Source organism: Sinocyclocheilus grahami, unplaced genomic scaffold (genome assembly GCF_001515645.1).
Source record: "Sinocyclocheilus grahami isolate Dianchi unplaced genomic scaffold, SAMN03320097.WGS_v1.1 scaffold2113.1, whole genome shotgun sequence".
Lineage (NCBI taxonomy): Eukaryota > Metazoa > Chordata > Actinopteri > Cypriniformes > Cyprinidae > Sinocyclocheilus > Sinocyclocheilus grahami.
Genome location: NW_015507292.1, coordinates 50,487 through 61,435, shown reverse-complemented (window position 1 = coordinate 61,435; position 10,949 = coordinate 50,487). Strand labels below are relative to the sequence as shown.

The window sequence follows — 10,949 nt, the reverse complement described above, 5'->3', positions numbered from 1 at the left end:
TAAACAAGAGATCAGTTTTGCTAATGAGTTTTTACAGGTTATGGTGGTCAGATTAAACCTTGACTGTGAAAGGTGAAGTGATAATAAAATTAATCTAAATCCTCAAGTGCACAATAATTGCTGCCATCCCAAATGATCACATGATCAATAATGTAATAATGGTTATGCAATAATTGTAATGATCCCACTGAGGTCACACCTTTAAAAAGGTCAATCCACCCGCCCAAGCCAATTTTTACCCGCACAATCAAATTCAAAACCGCCCAATCTGGCAACACTGATCTTACCTCGCTGTCTTTTACAGTTAAAACTGAAGCGTTGCACTGGAATGACTCAGAACAGGAAAGCCCCACCCTCTTTAATTTGATTGGTCATCGCAATCATTTTGACATTGACGAGCGTTGTTATTTTTATATTAATATCACAGCATACATTCATAATTCAAGATAAAAAATTTAAATATGACAATTATTATAAATTAAATAAATGTATATTATATAAATACACATAGATGCGTTGCATAGCCTATACATAGTTAGGCCTAATTCAAGTGTCGTCTTTGTTGCAGGGTGTTCCGAATGAACCCATTTTGTGAAGTGAACTTCAAAAGATATCTCATGCTCAGGAAGAAGTGAGATTGTGTCGATATATTTACATTACTAAGCTTAAATTAAAAGCTTGCATTCGTCTGCACTCTTGTGTTAATTCTGCCAAACTTTCAGTATTAAATGTATAAAAGCTAAATAGAAATGTGTTCACAAAATTCAAAACTAAACTAACACTAACAATATTATTGTTGAAGTTAACAAAAACAAAACTAAAATGTATAGCAATATTACTTTTTATTAAAACAATATTAAAATAAAAACGAATTTACAAATGCAAAACTCTAACCTTGGACTGGATAACAGATTTGATGTGTACTGACAAGTTTTATAGGCCTCTCTATCAAATGTAAGATAAGATAATAAAAATAAGATAGCCTGGCCTTTTACGTAGGGGCTATTCGTTTCTTCCTGGAGTTCAGTGTTTAAACACAAATGTAAGCGCGCAGTAAAATGTAATTTAATAAACTAAACGAAGTTGCCTACTTTTGGCTAATATTTCATAAATAGGCTACTTAATAACTCATTGAGAAAACATTGCTTCATATATTTGTATCCAATTTGATTCTTACCTGCCGCCATTCTAACAGCAAACACCTTGGCATCAAAACCGAAAGAAAAACACTGAAAGACAAGAACTAACCTGTGCCTCGCCTGCAGAGGTTGGAAAAAATGTTAGTATTTATTTGAGTGAATTTCAGAATAAAACTTGAAGTTATGTGTTCCAATCCGGTCCATCTATTTTTGCGTCCATTCATTTTTGTTTCCTTTTTAAACCAGAAATGAAACATGAAAGATACTGTTTCTTCTATATTTATTATAGTTACACACACACGCACATAGCCATATGCACTAGACTTGCAAGATGACCTGATGAAAGGAGGAAATAGCATTTCAATGCAAAATACGAATCACCATTCATTGATCAACATGAATTGTTATAGGATATAATATAACATGTAAGATAATTATGTTTATTCAAGATTTTACTCTGTTAAATGAGGACATGCTATAGATTTATATTGTTTTATATAAGTTAATTATAACAACCACAGACTGAACTAAACCATAACTAAGATGACTGACAGACAGCCATACAGATATATAGATAGATAGACAGACAGACAGACAGACAGACAGACAGACAGACAGACAGACAGACAGACAGACAGACAGATAGATAGATTCAGCAGGTGAGTTAATGCTCAGTATTTTTCTATTTATTTCTTTATTGCATAACAAGAACAAGAACAACATACATATACAGAGGATCACAATTTATTCAACTATTATCTATTACATTCATAATAGCATCAAAGGAAACAACAGAAAGAGAAAAAAAGAGAGAAAAAGAAAAAAGAATACAAAAAAACGTACAAAAATTTCCAAAAAGAAAAGGATTCAAAAAGTCTATACATCCGTTTCGCTTTTTTATTTCGTTCATCTTTTAGGGCCTCAATATAATGCTTAAGTTCAATTTTAAATATTGAGAAGAATAAAATCATTATGAAAATCTAATTATATTTTCCTTATTATATTCATTATTTCCTTATTGGTTATTTTGGGAAAATCACAGGTATTTTGTAGGATTATAAAAAAATAAATGCTAATATAAAATTAAATGATATAAGTAGCCTATACAAAACTGCTAAATAAACATTCATCAATCAGTACTTTTTACTTAAGTACATAAAAAATCAAGTACTTTTGTACTTTCACTCGAGTAAAATTGAAAACTGAGTACTTTTACTTTTACTGGAGTAATATTTTATTATACGTATCTGTACCTTTACTCAAGTACTTGATTTGTGTACTTCGTCCACCACTGATGAAAAGGATAATTAAACGGAAATTTTCCGGAGCTCGTTCGGGTTGCGTCTAAGCTCTACTGCACCATCTTTCTCCCCAATATTTTGGATTTTGAAAAGCCTGTTGACTTCTGCCTTTTATATGAGGTGATTTGGGAAGTTTTTTAAAAAACATTAGTTTATTTGGTTCCACAATGTTTGCTGCTTTTTACTTTATTTAAACTTAATTTTTTTATTTTACATCAAGGTGTGTGCTGTGCCTCCAAGCTTTCTTATTCATTTTGCTAAGAAACCTGTTTCTTATTTATTTGGCTCCAGTGTTTACTGATTTTCAGTTTTGTGTACTTAAACTTATACGATAATGGATAAGTTTAAGCTCTGATAGAGCACCAGCTGCAACTACTAATGAATGACGTACACACACACCCACATGACAAGACGCAAAAGGACCGCAGGGACTCATGAACCGTGACACATATAGTATGGTGTTTACAGTATTTGTATTCGTTTGTGTTAATAAAAATTATATGATTAATAATATATGTATTTTGTTGTTGCTTGAATTCAGGCAATTGACACTGAATTGCCCTAATTTAAAAGTGAAAGTAAAATGTGCACTGTGCTTTTAAGCTATTAAAAAGCTAAGGAAAGTGAGGAAAAGAGGGAAAACTCAAACAAACTAAAAACTAGCAATTGCTTGATGCCGGATTGCTGGTAATTTGAAAGTGAAAGTAAAATGCTTACAGTGCTTTTAGAAGCTATTTAAGATATTACTACCGGTATTGTCATATGTCGATTAACCGGTTGGGAAATGTTCTCACCGTCACAACCCTAAATGATAGCAGATAGGATTTGGTTTTCACATTAAAGTAAAGTAAAAGTCAATTTCTTAAAACCAGAGAATTCCTCAGTGTTTGTTAAACGTTCTGTAATTTATTAGTCGGTATATAACACAGCATGTGGTGTAGAATCATCTTATTCGTTTTTGTTAATAATCATGTAAGCTAGTTTATCATTGTAGCCTACTGTTTTATTGTTGTTGTACTTTTTAATTAAGAATAACAATGAAGCCATCTTTTGTTTTAGTCTTAAAAAGTGAAAGGTGAATAGATGTAAGCAAAACAGACAATTATCTTTTCTTGTAAAATGAGACAAGATCGCAAATTCGAAAGCAAAAGTGAAAGCATCTGAAGCCCGGCTTATAACATGGCAAAAGAGGAACTCCCCTTCACAAAATTCAAATCACAAATAATACTAAAGATGAAAAAGAATGGGTTGAATGTTAACCACTTTCGTTACCATATAACTATAAACTAAGTTCATCGGCATGCATTGATTTATCCCATGTTGTAGCAAAAATAATAATAATAATAAAAATGCGACCAAATTATGAGCTTGTGTGACTGAGAAAGTTAGTCGCAAAAGAGCGACCAGTGGGAAGAATGATTAGAGGCTTGATTTGCGAGTTAGTATAAAACGCTGTAAAATTCATTGACAAAATTTACAGTACTAGATATATAGATGATAGGTAAACATAAATGCTTAAAATGTGTGAATTAGAAAAAAAAGTAAATAACTGATTTATTATTGATTTTGACAGATTAGCTCCTCCTACTGCAGTCATGATGTCAGTGAAGCTCCTCCCACAACAAGCACTCCTTCAGTGAAGCTCCTCCCACAACAAGCACACCTTCAGTGAAGCTCCTCCCACAACAAGCACACCTTCAGTGAAGCTCCTCCCACAACAATCACACCTTCGGTGAAGCTCCTCCCACAACAAGCACATCTTCAGTGAAGCTCCTCCCACAACAAGCACACCTTCAGTGAAGCTCCTCCCACTGCAGTTCAGCAATAAATGCTGGAATATTCCCATCAGTCTACAAGTGAAGACGAGCATCAAAGCATCAGGAAGAAGTGAAATCTGCAGAGACAGAGTTTATTGAAGGACAGAGAGAACATGAGAGATCCAGAACCCTGCAGAATGAAACACACTGAAGAACAAACAGGTTGGTGTTTATTCTTGATCCTTCATCAATGAAGCTGAAGAACAATATGTTTATAAAGCTTCAAGCAGTTTGTCAGATTGTGGCTTGCTGCAGTAGGAAAACATATAGAGCTGTGCAATAATTTAGTTGAAGCAGCAAATAATAAGGACAATTTTTACTAGGTATTTTTTTTATTTTATTTTTATTTTAAATTAAGTACAAGGGTCATATGAGGTCATATAAAAATGAAGAAAAAAAAATGTATAGCAATTGCCTACTTTCCACTGTTACATCAGGGTTCACCTTTCTTTCCACATTTATCTTTTTTTTTTTTTTTACGATTTATTGACAATTAAATGTTTTTTACTTTCATTTCAGAGCTGATTGAAGAAAACAAGGAGCATGAAGAGGAGGAAAAACATGTCAAAACTGGAGAAAGCCTTTTGAGTCGCTCTCAAACCAAAGAGAACGATTTAATGAAAAGAAGAGATGAGAAATATTTCACCTGCACTCAGTGTGGAATGAGTTTGAAACGCAAATATAATCTTAATATTCACATGAGAGTTCATACAGGAGAGAAACCGTTCACATTTGATCAGTGCGAGAAGAGTTTCACACAATCATCAACTCTTAAGAAACACATGAACATCCACACTGGAGAGAAACTGTATGAAATTGATCAATGTGGAAAGACATTTTTGTCGGCTTCAGGCCTGAAGAATCACCTGAAAGTTCATTCAAAGGAGAAACCACATTCATGTTCTTTGTGTGGAGAGAGTTTTTCACATCTGCAGAGTTTAAAAGTTCATCAGAAGATACAACATGGTGTGAGATAATACACGTGCTTTGAGTGTGCGAAGACTTTTATTACAGCTGAAGATTTGAAACTTCACCAGATAATCCACACTGGAGAGAAACCTTACAAGTGTTCACACTGCGACAAGAGATTCAGTCAGTCAGCACATCTGAAAAGACATGAGAGAATGCACACTGGAGAGAAACCTTACAGTTTTATCTGTCAGATTCAGATCAATTCAAAGATGGAGTTTCTTCCCAAAGAACAATATCTAAGAGTTTTATTCTTGTATATATTTTGCTTTATGATATTAAAGAGGACCTAACGCACACAGTTTCACCCAATCTCATGTTGATCTTGAGTACCTATAGAGTAGTACTGCATCCTTCATATCTCCAAAGAGTCTTTAGTGTTATCATATTTATAAATGAAAGATACAGCTTTCCGATTCTCTCCGAAAACAGCCGAGCTCCTGGAGGCACGCCGTGGGCGGAGCTAAAGAGTGACGAGCACTTGAGCACCGATTGCCAACAAAACACTGACATTTGATGCCGTTTCACTTACCGTCTGCAGTTCAGAATCATGACTGGGATCTTTTATAGCTGGGACCACTTTATCTTTCAGTATCAAACGATGTGCTAATCCAGCGTCAAACTGGGCCTTGTTTATTAACAAACACACTAGCGAAACTGCGTTGCTGCCCCGGAAAACAAACTGCATCCACTATTTATGTAACGCGGGGTTCTTTGGGAAGCTGAACAAGGTTATCTTTCCCTTACAACCAAAAAAACACTTCTTTGGAGACATTCTTCTCGAGCGAGTCCCGTGCTGCGCTGCCGAACGAAGCGCGTTGATGGGTTCTTGCGCTCGCTCTGATCGATTTGTGAGCACGGGCGCGCTTTTCCGGAAGAAATGCCCATATAAGGAGTTCCACCCTTCATGACGTCACAAAGAGCCATGCTCGGAAAAAAAAACTCTCCGAAACTTGAAGGAGTGTATTTGGTACAGAAATACTCTACATACTTGTTCTACATACAAATCGTTTTTTGAAACTTTGGTCATGTTTAGCATGAGAATCCAACTCTTTAACAGTGTAAATAACTTAACATGCATGAGATAGCATTAGACCCCCCCTTTAATTACATCATTGTGTTTTTTTATGTGTTTCTTTCATCACTTGTAGTTTGGTTACTCTTTATATGAAGGGAAGTAGTGTGTTTTTTTTACATGTGCAAAACGTTCTTGTTCAGGAGGCTGAAGAAGAGGCTGTAACACTTTTGAACTGACGTTTGTTCTTCATAGTTTTTAAAACAAGTAGTTATTCTTTCATTTATGATGTATTTAAAAATGCATATGCAAGATGTACTGTAGCATTGCAACCGATCCTCCTTTGCTTCCCTTGTAAAGGCCGTTCCACACTGAGCGCGATGCGACAAAGCGAGGCAAATCGCCTACGAATGGTGCTTTCACACCGAGCGCAAAACGATTGTTCGCCTTCTGCTAATTCAGGCCTACACGCTAGGTGGCGCCGACCAACAATGCATTTTTTTCTTAAATACATATCTCGTATATGGATTTAACATCTAAATTAAGATAAACAAAGTTTGGCTCTACACCAGAAATACAGACTAACTAATGCTTACAAGAATAGCTACATCCTTAAATATAATTAGAAGTTCAATTTAGCATCAAGCTACACTTGGAAATCTATGAAATTAATAATGTATTTGTCAACATGAAACATTAGCATATTTATGGGGTTATATCTTTGCCACAATTCTGAGCACAAAAGATTATATTTTAAGCACGCCAAAGTGCATTTTGAGCGCACAAACTGAGTTTTGTGGATAAAATGTTCGTCTTGCAAAGAAGAAAGTACTTTAAGCGCACGAAAATCTATTTTGCATTTAAAATAAGTTTTTGGATGTGTGCAGACCTTCTCTTTTGCGCGTGCAATGTTTTTCTAGCTTGCCGCCCTGATGCCCGCCCTCAGTGCCCTTTAAATGCCAACGGCGCGCGTGCTCAACACAACCCAGTGTTACAATATGCCATAATTCCAGCCAATCAGAGACGAGGTTGCTAAATTCTGATTGGCTGCTTTGACAACCAATCACAACATTCCCTGCATTACAGACAACAGCGGAAGATGAAAAATACAGTGTAATATTGCATAATTATTATGCAAGTTGATATTCTGATCACATTTTTTCCAAGCACAATTTACCAATTATCTTAATAACTACTATTAATCTTGTATTTAATCATTTATAACTGATACTGTTTGACTGATATATAATTGTTCATGAAGGCTGGAAGTGAAAAATGCCTTATATTCAGGTGTGCATAATTATTAAGCAGGTTTTCTTTTACAGATAAAATCTTGAGATGGACTAAACATGAACGGCCAAAACTTAATGCCAGATTCTGGAAGATAAATTCTTCAAATAGTGGTAAAAGAGGATGTGGTGCTGGTCCTTCAAGAGTCACTCTCAACTTACCTGTCTATAAAGCCTATAAAAAAAATCAGTCTTCAAGTATTTTACTTAAGTATGGGACATTTTTTTTATTCTTTACTTAAAGGGTTAGTTCACCCAAAAATAAAAAATTAGCCCATAAATTACTCACCCTCAAGTCACTCTAGGTGTATATGACTTTCTTCTTTCAGACAAATATAATCAGTTATATCAAAATTTGTCTTTGATCTTTCAAGCTGTTTAATGCCACTCAGCGGGTGTTGCAATGCATCAGTCCAAAAGAAGTTAAATAAAAAGCCCATCCATAAAAAAAGTGTCTCTCACAGCTCCGCGGTGTGAACAAAGGCCTCCTGTAGCGAATTGATGCATTTTTGTAAGAAAAATATCCAAATTCAAAACTTAATAATCACTTTAATGAAGCTTGCGCCAACAGTTGTACATGGAAGCAGCTTCGGGCTGATGACGTATGAGGTGAACTAATTACAACTACAACAGTCTTAAATGAGTTAAAAGTCTTAACTGACCGTAAAGATGGGAGTAGATCGGATATGTGTCAGATATGCGTCATGTTTTAATGGGACATCAGTCATGACATTCAAAGTGTTTCTACTGTTTTCTTTCTAATGACAGGTAATTGTTGCTCAATCACCCCGGCATTCTTATCATGGGTTTGTGTTCTGTTTTATCAACAGTTTTATTTAACATTAGTGTTCAATATTGAAAAGAAAATGGTCATTTATTCTGTTGACTTTTACAACAATGTGAAGTTGGTTGCTGAACACACCTTAAAAGGTGTGTTCAACGCTGCTTGTTGTTATGTATATGGTCATTTTGTTTATGGTGATGGGCAGTTCAAGATCGCTGTAGAAGTTAATGACCACATCTCCTCCCCTGTTGTGGTTGTGAGCTACAAATACCCAGAGGAGATGACACTTACGCCTGGAATTCATACAGAAGTAAGCAACACATGTTATGACATGTGTATAAAGCATTTGGTTGTGTTGCTGTTTATTTAGTTGAAAATAATGAAGTATACTGTAAGACATAGTTGATCTGACAAGCTCATATGACAGATGCAAATGGAGACCATTGGAAATATAAGTTAAGCAATTTATAAACAATTGTTTAAATTGGAAAGTATTAGGGATAGCAGTAGATTTAATGAAGTTAAAATATTGTATGACTGTTCAGTTTCAGTTTCATTCATTAAATTTTTTTGTGATATCCATATCTTCTTGAGTTTTCCTGTGAAGAAATCCTGAACAAGATGAGATGAACCCTGCAGGCTGGGTTCAGTAGTTTCCTGAAACCGGCACATGGGGAGAGGTATACTAAGAGAACTAAGAGAAAATTCATTCATATTGTAGTTTCTTAGTTTCACATTGAAATGTCAAGCATGAGTGCACAAATCTTTGTTCAATATTTTCAAATGCCAATTGAAGTTTAACACTAAGATAATTAAGCATGAATTACAGGTTAGTAACCTAACTTAAAAGAGATAGTTCACCAAAAACATTATATGAAAATTCTGTTAATTACTCACCCTCATGTAGTTCCAAACCTGTAAGTCTTTCGTTCATTTTTGGAACACAAATGAAGACCATTTTAATGAAATCGGAGTGCTTTCTGTCCCTCCATTGACAGCCTACGCAACTACCACTTTCAAGGCCCAGGAAGGTATAAAGACATCATTAAAGTATGTGACTGCAGTGGCCTAACATCAGCTTTAGGAAGCAACTTGAGTGCTTTCTGTTCACAAAACATGTTCACTTCAGCATAGATCATAGCTCCTGCACATGTTCACGAGAGAACCACAGTGCTTGTGTGTTGTGTTGATGCCATTTTTAAAAAGGCACCAATGTGAGCACAATTACAAAAAAACAAAAATAAAAAAAAACAAACAGGACCTAAATTTAATACATGAAGCTTGCATACGGTGTCTCTTTTCCTCTGCTTGTAACAAGTGCGGAGTGCTTCTGGGATGGGTTGTATTGTTAGAACGTTTGCTCGCATGTCAACAACATGTATGCATTGTGAATGTGTCTGAGATCTTCATATTGTGAAAAAAAAGACAATTGTTTTTTTCCCCACACAAATAATTTGGATAATTTCATAAAATTGTTGTCAAGCCATTGGAGTCGCATACTTTAATGATGTTCTGTGATACCTTTCTGAACCTTGAAAGTGGTAGATGCGTAGGCTATCAATAGAGGGACAAAAAGCACCCAGATTTCATTAAAAATACTCTTCATTTGTGTTCTGAAGATGAATGTAAGTCTCATGGGTTTGGAATGGTATGAGGATGAGTAATTGATGATAGAATTCACATTTTTGTTTGAACTGTCCATCTAAACAATATTGTGTTCTCTTATAGCAAAAAATGTTTTGAATATTGACTGTTTAAAGCCCGAATTATTGTTTAGAACAAACTAGTATTTATTTATTTATTTTTAATAAAAAATATTCACATGGCAAAAATAGTATAGCAACAGTAGTCTTGTGTGCATGGCAAAATAGCCCAATAATAGTGTATAATATCTCTAATTGGCTGAAAGCCCTTAGCAACATTCAAATTGATCTCTGATTGGTTTGCACAGGAGTTACTGATCTGAAGATTAACCTAGCTGTTGAACTTTTGATTTCAAATTGTCTGTAAACGCGGCGATTAGATTTTTTTTTTTATCATAGATGTACACTCACAATCAGCGGTAAGTTTATAATATACTGATCGTATTTTATATCGATAAATACATTTCTATAAAGTTTAAGCGTCATCAATTGTCAAAGTGCATAGGTTTGGTACAAACTGCACGGTCATGTTGAGTTTAGTAGATGATGGGTAAATTCTAGTTGTTTATAATTGTTACAGAGGTAAGATCTATGTGCTTTTAAAAAGTGCATGTTGTCAATTTCATGTGTAATTTTTCACAGGTGTATATTTTAATGAAGAAATTATTTTATTTATGACAGTTTTTCACGTGTTCGTGCACGTGTTATGGGCCATTTGTAATCGTCAGTGTTTTTTAATTTTATACTGCTTCTGTTTGGCTTTTAATTACAGAACATTCTCTGCTTTTCATACCTCAGCACTTTTATTTATGTGCGCCGGCGCATGTTTCAGAGTCTCTGCAATTAAACTTTCTATCTCCTTCTCACCAAGACCAGCTTTCCATTTCATGACCGCATCTGGAATTCAACAGAAGTCACAGCGTTACAGTATGTAATACCATAACGTTGTTCATGCTTGTTTTATCAGTGTGTTTATTCATATGTTCAATTGT

General features: G+C 34.9%; 1 pseudogene; it reads left to right on the top strand.

Moving 5' to 3' along the window:
- Positions 1-4,814: 4,814 nt before the first annotated feature.
- On the top strand, positions 4,815-6,407 carry LOC107574084 (gastrula zinc finger protein XlCGF49.1-like; annotated as a pseudogene).
- The last annotated feature ends 4,542 nt before the right edge of the window (positions 6,408-10,949 follow it).